Source organism: Bufo gargarizans, chromosome 3, assembly GCF_014858855.1.
Source record: "Bufo gargarizans isolate SCDJY-AF-19 chromosome 3, ASM1485885v1, whole genome shotgun sequence".
Lineage (NCBI taxonomy): Eukaryota > Metazoa > Chordata > Amphibia > Anura > Bufonidae > Bufo > Bufo gargarizans.
Window position 1 is genome coordinate 562570283 of NC_058082.1, and position 13185 is coordinate 562583467.

The window sequence follows — 13185 nt, forward strand, 5'->3', positions numbered from 1 at the left end:
GAAGGAGTTCCCAGAGATGCTTAGCACTTGTTGGCCCTTTTGCCTTCCCTCTGCGGTCCAGCTCACCCCCAAACCATCTCGATTGGGTTCAGGTCCGGTGACTGTGGAGGCCAGGTCATCTGGCGCAGCACCCCATCACTCTCCTTCATGGTCAAATATCCCTTACACAGCCTGGAGGTGTGTTTGGGGTCATTGTACTGTTGAAAAATAAATGATGGTCCAACTAAACGCAAACGGGATGGAATAGCATGCCACTGCAAGATGCTGTGATAGCCATGCTGGTTCAGTATGCCTTCAATTTTGAATAAATCCCCAACAGTGTCACCAGCAAAGCACACCCACACCATCACACCTCCTCATCCATGCTTCACGGTGGGAAACCAGGCATGTAGAGTCCATCCGTTCACCTTTTCTGCGTCGCACAAAGACACAGTGGTTGGAACCAAAGATCTCAAATTTGGACTCATCAGACCAAAGCACAGATTTCCACTGGTCTAATGTCCTTGTGTTCTTTAGCCCAAACAAGTCTCTTCTGCTTGTTGCCTGTCCTTAGCAGTGGTTTCCTAGCAGATATTCTACCATGAAGGCCTGATTCAAACAGTCTCCTCTTAACAGTTGTTCTAGAGATGTGTCTGCTGCTAGAACTTTGTGTGGCATTGACCTGGTGTCTAATCTGAGCTGCTGTTAACCTGCGACTTCTGAGGCTGGTGACTCGGATGAACTTATCCTCCGCAGCAGCAGAGGTGACTCTTGGTCTTCCTTTCCTGGGGCGGTCCGCATGTGAGCCAGTTTCTTTGTAGGACTATCAGCTGTGTATCCACCTGACTTCTCCACAACGCAACTGATGGTCCCAACCCCATTTATAAGGCAAGAAATCCCACTTATTAAACCTGACAGGGCACACCTGTGAAGTGAAAACCATTTCAGATGACTACCTCTTGAAGCTCATCAAGAGAATGCCAAGAGTGTGCAAAGCAGTAATCAAAGCAAAAGGTGGCTACTTTGAAGAACCTAGAATATGACATATTTTCCGTTGTTTCACACTTTTTTGTTATGTATATAATTCCACATGTGTTAATTCATAGTTTTGATGCCTTCAGTGTGAATCTACAATTTTCATAGTCATGAAAATAAAGAAAACTCTTTGAATGAGAAGGTGTGTCCAAACTTTTGGTCTGTACTGTATATATCTTAAATTGTACTTTATATTTGTGCGGGGAGGGAGGGGCCCAATACTGAACTTTGCTATGGTGCTCCATAATTTCTATGTACGCCCCTGCCATGATCATAAAGTGATTGCATATTCTACCAATATATACCATTACTACATGAGATGTGAAAACTGTGGCCACTGTGGGGATTCGCTCTGGTAGTTAGGATTAGCGGGAGCAGCACAGAGGCAAAGTACAAGTTCTTGGTTCAAAACATCAGTGTTTATTCACACGTGAAAACAAAAACAAAAACGCAAGTTGCTTAGTGATCGTTCACACACATGAAAAGTTCATATACAAAACAGTCACCTTTTCTCCTGGGTGTTACTTCACATCCTGTTGGAAGTTCTGCTTTGTCAAGTACACAGGCAGGCGTTAGGCGGCCTGTTCACCCTCACAGGAGTCTGAGCCCTCCAGCCCGGCTCAAGCCCCGTAGCCCAACACAGCCCTCAGATCACAGCACACAGACCTTATGAGCTCCACTGTCAGACGGAGGTAATCCTCTCCACCTGGCAGTGCTGGCTGATTTTTATGCCTGCCAAAACCCGGCCTGGAACATGAGGAGTAGTCACCCACCCAGCACTTTGACTACTCCCAGTAAGAGCCGTCCCGGATCAGCTATTGCAGCCATACGTATCAAGGTGTCAAACAGCAACTGCTACTAACACATAAAAACTGTCTCTTACTCCACCGAGGCCACGATGATTCCTTGTACCTTCTTACATACCTCCCCCCTTTGTTCAACTCTGAGAGGGTGAACACATGCCATACAGTATACTCGGACTGGCCTGGCTCATCCACTTGAGAGGGGAGTGGTCAGTCACCAGGCGGAATGTTCTCCCCAACAAATATTAGCGGACAGACTCGAGTGCCTACTTGATTGCCAGGCACTCTCTTCACTATACTGTACCTGATCTCAGCTGGGGTGAGCTTGCGACTTAGGTAGACAACAGGATGCTCCTCCCCGTTGACTTCCTGAGACAGTACAGCACCGAGGCCTACTTTGGAGGCGTCTGTCTGTACTATGAATTCCCTCTTGAAGTCGGCGTCACCAAAACCGGGGACCCCCACAGGTTCGACTTTAAAGCAGGGAAAGCCTCTTCCGCCCGATCATTCCAGTGAACCATCACTGACTTGCGTCCCTTCAATAACCCTGTCAATGGTGCGGCTACAGTTGCAAAGTGGTGAATAAATCTCATGTAATAGCCTATAATTCCTAGGCATGACTTTACTTGTTTAGTATTGACAGGTCGGGCCAATTTCTTATCACCTCTATTTTGTTTACATGGAGTTTGATCACTTCGCGACCAATGACATACCCCAGGTATTTTGTCTTCTCTAACCCTATCGTGCATTTTTTGGGGGTTAGCGGTTAGTCCAGCTTTTCAAAGGGAGTCTACTACAGCCTGCACTTTGGGCAGGTGACTTCCCCAGTCGGTACTGTGGATGACAATATCGTCTAGGTAAGCCAAAGTGTACCAACGATGTGGTCGCAGCACAATGTCCATTAGCCTTTGAAAAGTAGCGGGGGCGCCATGCAGACCAAAGTGTAACAACTTATACTGGTATAGCCCCTCCGGTGTAATGAAGGCAGTTTTCTCTTTGGCAGCCTCCGTTAAGGGTACCTGCCAGTACCCTTTGGTGAGGTCCAAAACAGAAAAATACTGGGTTTGTCCTAACCTCTCAATCAGCTCGTCTAATCTGGGCATGGGATATGCATCGAACTTTTGTTTAGTTTCCGGAAATCTTTACAGAATCGTAATGACCCGTCCGGCTTTGGTATTAAGACCATTCCTACTCACTTTTGGACGCCTCAGTGACGTCTAGTTGCAGCATTAGCTGCACTTCCTTTGAGATGGCTTTTCACCGAGCCTCAGGCACCCGGTATGGTTTCAACCGGATTTTGGCCTGAGGCTCAGTGACAATGTCATGCTGGATTATGGAAGTGCGTCCAGGGAGGTCTGAGATAACGTCTGTGTTCCTGCTGACGAACTCCCTGGCCTCCTGAGTCTGTTTAGAGGAGAGGCTGCCCGCAATCTTCACTGTGGCATCCGCTTCCCTTACATCAGACTGAGGATCCGGAACCTCTCCTCCTAGAAAACTCGGCCACGGGCTATCATCAGTACTGGTCTCACTATCTTTCCAAGGTTTGGGCAAATACACATGGTACACCTGCTCCAGTTTCCGCTGCCCTGGCTGGCGTTCCTTGTAGTTTATTTCTATAACCTTTTCGAGTACCTCATAGGGTCCCTGCCACCTAGCCAGTAAGTAACCTACTGTCCACTGTCGGTACCAGAACCAAAACCCGATCTCCCGGGTTAAAGATCCGGACCTGAGCCTGACGATTATACACCCTACTTTGAGCTCCCTGAGCTGCCTCCATATGTTCCTTTACCAGTGGCAACACGGTTTCCATACGTTCCTGCATCTGGGTAACATATTCAATAATGCTTTTATATGGTGTGGGTTGTTGCTCCCACGCCTCTTTGGCTATATCCAACAGACCACGTGGATGTCTGCCATATCGAAGCTCGAAGGGCGAGAACCCAGTAGAGACCTGGGGCACTTCTTGCACTGTAAACATAAGATAGGGCAGAAGGAGGTCCCAGTCCTTTCCATCCTTAGACACTACTCGTTTTAACATGGTTTTTAACGTTTTATTAAACCTTTCTACTAGGCTGTCAGTTTGTAGGTGATAGACGAACGTCCGTATCTGCTTGATGTTCAGCAACGTAGAGTTCCTGTATGAACTTGGACATAAAAGGGATCCACTGGTCAGTCAGAACCTTTTTAGGTAGCCCCACTCTGGAGAAAATCTCCATGAACTCCTTTGCTATGAGTTTGGCCGAGGTATGTCGCAGTGGCACCGTCTCCGGGTTCCGATGTTTGTAGTCTATGACTACAAACATATGTTGGTGCCCTCTAGCGGACTTCGGTACTGGGCCTACGAGATCCATAGCGATTCTTTCAAATGGAGTCTCGATAATCAGGAGAGGCACTAAGGGACTGCGGAACAGGTGCTGGGAGCTAGTTGTTTGGCAGGTCGTGCAAGACTTACAAAAGTCATCCACCTCTCTAAACACACTGGGCCAGTAAAACCGTTGTAGTATCCGGTCCTGTGTCTTCTTTAGTCTGAGATAACCCCCGAGAACATGTTGGTGTGCTAACTCTAACATGAGTTTTTGATTAGCCTGGGCCACCACCAACTGTTCAATGGGTTCACCCCACAGCTGGTTTACCCGATATAGCATATTCTGGTTGACCACAAAATGGAGAAACATCGACACGGCTCCAGGTTGTTGGGGTAACCTATCAACTATTACCACATTCTCCCAAGCCCAGGATAGGGTTGGGTCTCGGCTTTGAGCTGTACTGAAATTCTCCCCGGAGACGTTGAGGTCTGTCAACTCAGGTCCCGTTGGCAATTCCCCCACATCTCCCACCATTACCTTACGCAGGGTTGTCTCCCCCTCTTCTACCGAGGTGGCAGTCACCTGTACTGCTGGCCCTTCGGCCTCAGGTTCCCAAGGTTCTGGCCGTCCTCCTGAACAAGGCCAATCTCTTTGGTTCACCCCTGACTCAGGGGTATCAGTCACTCTCACAACTGGCCATAGGGCCGGGAAACCCTATTATGAGTTTGTAGTGCAAGTTTGCAGCAACTGCCACTTCGTGGGTCCACCTGTCGGCTATCGTGGTTAGAGTCACCAGTGCTGTGGGGTAGCCTTTTAAGTCACAATTCACTGCAAAAAATGCACCAAAATGATACCCAACTTACAATACTAGCTAATTCCTCAGGCAGATGTTAAAAGCTGAGAACTTTGCCAATATCTTCCAGTCAGGAACATATTGGAGCCCCTCATACACCACATCACGGTGTCTCAGCACGCATGAGGTCCTACCACCCAAATGACGTGGTGCATGCGGTCCGCCCCGGCTTCCTCCATTGTACGCATTTTTTGCTGGGGAAGCCGTTGTCTATTACAGCCATACTAAGTATCAAGGTGTCAAACTGCAACTGCTGCTGACACATAAAAAACGTCTCTTACTCCACCAAGGTCAGGAACCTCAGTGACACGTACCTATCATCCACGATGATTCCTTGTACCTTCTTACACACCACCTTTACACACATTTTTTTGAATTGTTGATTTGCTTCTGAAATAAAAATGAAGCAATTTGTGTTATTCAGAGTATGTGCAGGTCCTTCATCTAGCTCCCGGTGCTTCTGAATCTGTTATTCATCATAACACTGCTTCTGTTTTGTCTCTCTCTGCTTTCCTGTCCCTTCCTTAATTGTTAGAGTTAGCAATAGAGAGGGGAAGGATGCTATACATAGCAGATGTGGTTGAGGAGGGAGAAGAGGATCCAAGAAGGGAGGCTCTCAAAGGCTTTAGGAAGCAAAGAACAAATACCAGTTTGCATGAGGACATCAGCAGCATTCTGGACACACAGATCCAGCATGTATTACTAGGAAGGATACACCCATATGAGAAAATCCTGAAACCAGTGGTGGGTTGCAAACTAAATATCATGGAATCTGAAAATGATTGATGTAATGAAGATTTAAAACCTGGAACTATAATTTTTGTTCCTTATCAAAAGTGTCCATAGCCTTTAAGGCAGAGCTGTGGTCTGTGACGTGTGAGGGGATGGAAACAGTCACTTTAAAGTTTAACATTTTGGTTACCTTATGTTCAGATAGTTAAAAAGTTTAATTGTTTTTTGTGCATTTTTTCCAAGATAGACTGCTGATTATTGGGAAGGAGGAAAATGTTTAAAGTCTATTTGTAAAACAAGATGGTAGATGTCCAATGATCCCATGTCTTTGTCAGTAACAAACGTTAGGGGGACCCCATAGGCCATAAACTATCAGCAGTGACATCTCTGGGTGGAGAAGCTGCAGGGGAGCTGATAAAAAGGAATGTTCTCACACCAAAATTGTCTGTTGATGTGGGAGCTGCTCTGTAGTGGGACAATATGTGAGTCTCACTTAAAGGGAACCTGTCACCGGGATTTTGGGTACAGAGCTGAGGACACAGGTTGCTAGATGGCCGCTAGCACATCCACAATACCCAGTCCCTATAGCTCTGTGTGCTTTTATTGTGTAAATAAACCGATTTGATACATATGCAAATTAACCTGAGATGAGTCCTGTCTCTGACTCATCTCACATACAGGACTCATCTCAGGTTAATTTGCATATGTATCAAACCGGTTTATTTACACAATAAAAGCCCACAGAGCTATGGGGACTGGGTATTGTGGATGTGCTAGCGGCCATCTAGCAATCCGTGTCCTCAGCTCTATACACAAAATCCCGGTGACAGGTTCCCTTTAAACCTCCTAAGGAGTGGAGTGTTTTGGTTAGGGAAACACTTTAACCATGCTAGCTGCTTAATGGCATGCAGGGTCCAGAACACACTAAGTGTGGCTGGCCCTCTTAGAGACTTGTGGTTCCATTGGGCCCCAAACACTGCCCTCCTTTTTAGTGCAAAGGCATTAAGTATTGTGCTCTCATGCCTAACTAAGAGACCAATAACTGTCAAGCTTTAAAGGGAGTCTGTCGCCTCCATATGGCCCTATACAGTGCTTACATTGTCCTATAGCACACCTATACATGAATGTAATGGTACCTTTGTCTTTTTCTTTAGACTTGCAGAAGCTGGAAAAACGAACTTTCATTCATATGCAAATGAGCACTCGCTTTAACTACTGTGCATGCGCCGGCAAACGCCACATTGCCTCTGGTTTTGCACCGTTTGCCGGCGCATGCGCAGTAGTTAAAGCGATGCCGTGCCAACAATGGGCATCGCAATGTGGATGCCCCGGCCCGGCGAGGCAGTGCGCAGGCGCGGGATCATAGCCGGACCGAAGGATGACGCAAGGGAATAGGAGGGCGGGCATAGGCAGAGGCTGGGGAAGGGAAACAATGAAAAAGGGCAGAGCAGCCTGGGCTCCAACACAGTGAACACCGCCCCTGGGCACTTGCAAGTGCTCATTTGCATATTAATCAAAGTTCATTTTTTCAGCTTCTACAAGTCTAAAGAAAAATACAAAGGAACCATTACATTCATGTATAGGTGTGCTATAGGACAATGTAAGCACTGTATATGGCCATATGGAGGTGACAGACTCCCTTTAAAGAGGACCTTTCACTACTCTACAAACTAAAAACTAACTAGATCATTTGGCAGAGCAGCGCCCAGGGGTCCCCCTGCACTTACTAGTAAGTCTGGGCGCCGCTCCGTTCGCCCGGTATAGGCTCCGGTGTCTGCGCTCCCTCTGACTGATTTCTGACTGGAGCGCAAACACCGGAGCCTATACCGGGCGAACGGAGCGGCGCCCAGACTTACTAGTAAGTGCAGGGGGACCCCTGGGCGCCGCTCTGCCCACTGATCTAGTTAGTTTTTAGTTTGTAGAGTAGTGAAAGGTCCTCTTTAAGCCTCATTGGAGAAAAAGCTACAGTGAAAATTCTGCTTCTGTTTCTGATGGCTCTCTCCACTCTGCCTCTCTCGCTGTGAGAGATAGCAACTAGGAGGGCCTAGAAGTTGTACACAACATATGTGGTTGGAGAGGGAAGAGAGCATCCAACAATGGCAGCCCACATATTATGTAGAGAGAAAGCACACACAAAGTGTTTTATAAGGGGAAGGCAGAAGCATTCTAGACACACTGATCCAGCAGGACTGGGAGGGATAAACCCACATTCGAAAGCATGAAACAAGGAGCAGACTGCAAACTGAATATCAGAGGGTCTAAAAATGAATAAAAGAATAAAGACTGAATGAAGATTGCAGAATGAAACCGTGCAGCTATTTTGTTTTCTCAAGGTAGCCACTAACATATGTAAAAATCTTTATTTTTCCTTGTCAAAGTTGTCCACACAAAATGCTGTGTGCCTCTGCCTGACCTTACTGTAACGGAATCATACTGACATAAAGCTGTCAGTATGATTCCGTTAAAGAAAGCTCACACAGAGGCACACTGCATTATCAATCATGATAATTCTGTGCGCTTCCGTAGTCCAGACCGCACGATCCTTCGTGATTTCCGCAAGGGACACGCTCGTGTGAAAGAGCCCTTAAACATTTGGAAAATCCCTTTAAAGACAAGAATGATAAAGATAATGTTGTTTAATCCACATGGTGACTAATCAAAATTTCTCATCCGTATCATTGGGGGACACAGGCTTGACCATGGGTATAGCTGTTGCCGCTAGGAGGCGGACACTAAGCACAAATAAAGTTTAAGCTCCTCCCCTACAGCTATACCCTTCCTAAAGGGACTAAGCTGAATCAGTTTTAGCTTAGTGTCTGTAGGAGGCAGACCTCCCTGCGTTACAGGTCTGCTGGTTTTTGTTTTTTCCTTTTTTGTCTTGCGGGAAGTTTCAGGCAGTCCTTAAAACTGCCTGCACTCCCACCCATGAGACTGGAGACCAGGGGGTCATGCAAGCCCCCTGCTCCTTCCCGTTCTCTAGAAGCAAAGGAGGACCAGAGGTTCCAGTAAAAACCTCTGTATCCCGCCAGCGTTCGAATCACCACAGCCGTACACCGCAAGTCCCCTCTGTTCTGGTGTAGCGTCACTCCCCAGGGGGCCGCACACCGAAGGTGGTGATCTGGCTGGAGCCAGGGGGGCAGAAGATGCCAGACAGGTGAGTATAAAAAAAAAAAAAGGAAAAGAGTAGTGGATTTAACCGCAAAGTGTTCCCCTCCTTCCAGTACCCTCCCCCCTCCCTCAAGTTACCTGGTTTCCACAAAGCTGGGCCCCTCCAGGAGATGGTTGCTTTCAGGGGGGGAGGGGGGAGAAGCAGGACTTGGCCCGGCTTAGCGTTGCAATTTTCCATTAGAAGCTTGTGCTGGAGCCAGTTTACTAGTGCTGGTGTTGTAATCCTCTCTGTCTGTTTCTACTGCGTCAGATCCGGCAGGGGCACCACCGGGGCCACTGATAGTTGATCCCCGGCTTCTTATTCCCCGGTATAAGAGAGAGAGAGAAAGTATGAGGGTCAGACGGATCTGTTGGAAAGGATTCCACTAGAACTTGAGGCGCCTTGTGTTTATAGGTGTGGAGTGGAAAAGAAGGTTGGGTGCTAGATACTAGAGGCTGCTCCGGGTATAGTCAGGTCGACAAGGGTGTCTGCCTGTAAAGGATATGGTAGTGAGCCAAATTAGGGGGACTGGTAGGTAGAAATACCCTCCAGGTCTCACCTATTTGAATATACCCTTTTGGGCGCCAATAGTGGTCGATAATGGTGGGTTGGTATTTGAGCTTTGTATTGGTAAAAAAGCTAATTTTAGGATGTAGGGATGTGTATAGAGATATCAATATGTGAGATAAAAACGCATATATAAACGCACATATAAAACCTGCACAAAAGATCAAAAGATTGTACACATATATAAAATCTGCAAAAAGGAGTAAAAGATTGTGCACATAGGTAGGATCACTGCAAACCGTCTCAAGTGCCTGAGAGACCGTGTTCTGCAGTATCATACACGGTATAGTATGGTACAGTTATGTAAATCAATAGGTAAAAAATCTATTTAAAAGGATACCAATGTATATATTAAAATAATTTGGTATCGTGGGTTCATTTACTCACTTCACGAGGGGGTCGGTTTACCAGGATAAGCATAATACACACCTGTAAACCGAGTACCCCCCAGCCTGGATCGCTTCTAAAGTTTTAACGGATGAAGGCAGCCAATCACACGGGTGCTTCTCTTCAAAGGTCTTTATTGCATGTACATATAAATCCCCCATTACTTTGTGCCTTCATGTCATTGTATATTTATTTTTTGTCTTAATAAACTACATATATTTTATATGAGTGTTTTCCTCATTTTTTGTGGGGTTATTGGTTTTGGCTCTTGTTGGTTACAGTACATTATACTAGACCCCAGTGCATTGTTTGTACTTTATCAGAGTTTTCTTATTGGTTGATCTAATTTATCCAATGCAGCAGCTGACTTATCTGGGCATGGTGCTCGACACATGTCAGGCCAAGCGTTCTTGCCACCGGAGAAGCTATCCGCTCTCCATCTTCAGGTTCTCCCCTTGTTGCGGCCATGTCCTATTCCCATTCGTCGCTGCATGCGGGCTCTGGGTCACATGGTCTATGGCTTCTAAGCTGTTTTGTATGCTCAGAAAGCTTCAGCGAGCCATTATGTCCAGCTGGGACCGTTCCACAGCCTCCCTGGATTGGCCCATGCGTAATTGTGCCCCGATCCGCCGGGCCCTCAGATGGTGGTTGGTCTCTCCAATGTTGACATCAGGCTACTTGTTCCTTCCTCTCCAGTGGATGGTGTTAACAACGGACACAAGCCTCAGAAGTTGGGGGGGAGTGTTGGAGAATCTCTCTGTTCAAAGAGTATGGTCACGTGAGAAATGCTACCTTCAAATCAATGCTCTGGAGTTGAGGGTGAATCATCTCTCTCTGCGACATTGGGTAGATCATCTCAGGGGTCGTCGGGTTCGGGTTCAGTTCGACAACTACTCCACTGCGGTGGTGTACCTCAATCACCAGGGTGGCACCCGGACCCGGCAGCCATGTCGGAGACGGCACTGATTCTGAGCTGGGCGGAGAAACATATTCTGGCGCTGTCGGCAGTTCACATTCCCAGCGTCGACAACTGGATCGCAGACTTCCTCAGCCGGGGAGCGTCTTGATCCCGGCAAGTGGGCTCTTCACCCACAGGTCTTTCGAGCCATCTGCGAGAGGTGGGGTCAACAGAAAGTGGATCTCATGGCCTTCCACTTCAACAAGGTCGAGGACTTCGTCGCACGGTCCAGGGACCACAGGGCCCTGGCGTGCGATGCACTGGTGATTCCGTGGAGTCAGTTCACGTTTCATTCCGCGCCTCCTCTGGAAGATCAGGTCTGAAGGACTGGCCATTATTCTTGAGCCCCCCAATTGGCCGGGTATGGCATGCGTCTCTAGTCACTAGTGTTGATCGAGCACCAAAGTGCTTGTGTGTTCGAGTAGAACACTTTGCGATGCTCAGGTGCTCTACCAAGCACAATGGAAGTCAATGGGAGAACCCAAGCATTAAACCAGGCACCCCCTGCTCTGAAAAGGGAAGGGTGTCAGGACTCTAGTTCGGCTTAGGAGTACCTGCTCTGACTCCATATATAGCTATGTCCATTTATGGAGTCAGTGCTTCTCAGCTTCATCAAAGGGTAAGTTTCAGCTCTCGCTATTCTTTTTCATTGTTATGCCCGCCCCAGGGACTGCTCTGTAACGTCCCATGGTCAAGCCTGTATCCCCTCATGATACGGATTAGAAAACTAGATTTTTGTACTTACCATAAAATCTGTTTCTCTTCCGTTCATTGGGGGACACAGCTCCCACCCATTCTTTGTTTATGGGCCTCTTCGGGCCTGTGTGGTGCTAGGTTTGCAAATACTTTGGTTTTCCTGTTTTGTCTGGCTCCTCCTACTGCTTTTGCACTAACTGATTTAGCGTAGTCCCTGTAGGAAGGGTATAGCTGAAGGGTAGGAGCTCACATTTTTTTTAGTGTCCGCCTCCTAGCGGCAACAGCTATACCCATGGTTAAGCCTGTGTCCCCCAATGAACGGAAGAGAAACAGATTTTACGGTAAGTACAAAAATCTAGTCTTATCAGAATGCCAACTCTTACTTATTCCGTCTCTCCCCAAAAATTTTATAAAAAGTGTAAACGTGAAAAAAAAATCTGTATGTGCCCCAAAATGGTACCAATAAAAACACACTATGGGGACTGGATATTGCGGATGTGCTAGCGGCCATCTAGCAACCCATGTCCTCAGCTCTATAACCAAAAAAACTACATAAAACCTTTAAAAACCTACATAAATTTGATATTCACATAATCGTATTAACCTGATAGACAAAGTTAAGACCCTTTTCATCACACAGTGAATACCAAAAAAAAAAAAAAAGGGCTCTTGGAAGTCGAGGATGAAAAAATAGGCCCGGAGGACAGAATGGAGCAGTGGCGCTGGATTGGAGGGGGGCTTTGTAAAATATTTTTATTCTACAAAAGTAGTGCAACATTAAAAACCTACATAAATTAGATATTCACATAATCGTATTAACCTAATAGACAAAGTTAACACCCTTTACATCACACAGTAAACACCTAAAAGAAAAAAAAAAAAGCTCTTGGAAGTCGAGGATGAAAAAATAAGCCAGGAGGACAGGATGGAGCAGTGGCGCTGGATTGGAGGGGGCTCAAGAAGGTGATTTAAAAAAAAATTATTATTGTATTTGTCTCCCTACAGTTTGCACCCCAAAACGTCTAAGGCCTCTTTCACAAGAGCGTGTCCGGATAAGGACCGGATGCGTTGCGGCAAACCCGCGCGAGTAGGTACGCAATTGCAGTCAGTTTTGACTGCGATTGCGTTCCGTTGTTCAGTTTTTATCGCGCGGGTGCAATGCTTTTTGCACGCGCGTGATAAAAAACTGAATGTGGTACCCAGACCCAAACTTCTTCACAGAAGTTCAGGTTTGGGTTCAAGGTTGTGTAGATTGTATTCTGAATACAGAATGCTTAGTAAAATAAGGCTGGAGGGGTTAAAAAAATAAATAAAAAATTTAACTCACCTTAATCTTGTTTGCGCAGCCGGCATCTCTTCTGTCTTCATCTGTGAGGAATAGGACCTTTGATGACGTCACTGCGTTCATCACATGGTCCATGACATGATCCATCACCATGGTAAAAGATCATGTGATGGACCATGTGATGAGCATAGTTACGTCATCACAGTTACGTAATAAGAGTACATAACTACAACTCCCAGTATGTTCAGGCACTTATATAAGAAGACATTAGAGGGTGAGATACAGGGGCGGCCTTAGGTGTCAGATGGTGTCCTCTATTGGGCACCCGGAGGATTCACCTGGTTTCTGGGTGTCCCTGCACTCAATTGTATCTGCATCATGCTGGGCACAGGCAGGACAAGGGAACTATTGGTTGCTCAGTGCTCTGTTGTGACGC

General features: G+C 46.7%; 1 protein-coding gene across 2 annotated transcripts in view; it reads left to right on the forward strand.

Moving 5' to 3' along the window:
• LOC122930683 (gastrula zinc finger protein XlCGF26.1-like) overlaps window positions 1-13185 on the forward strand; it is a 234610-nt gene that overhangs the window by 128983 nt on the left and 92442 nt on the right. The window lies entirely within an intron of this gene.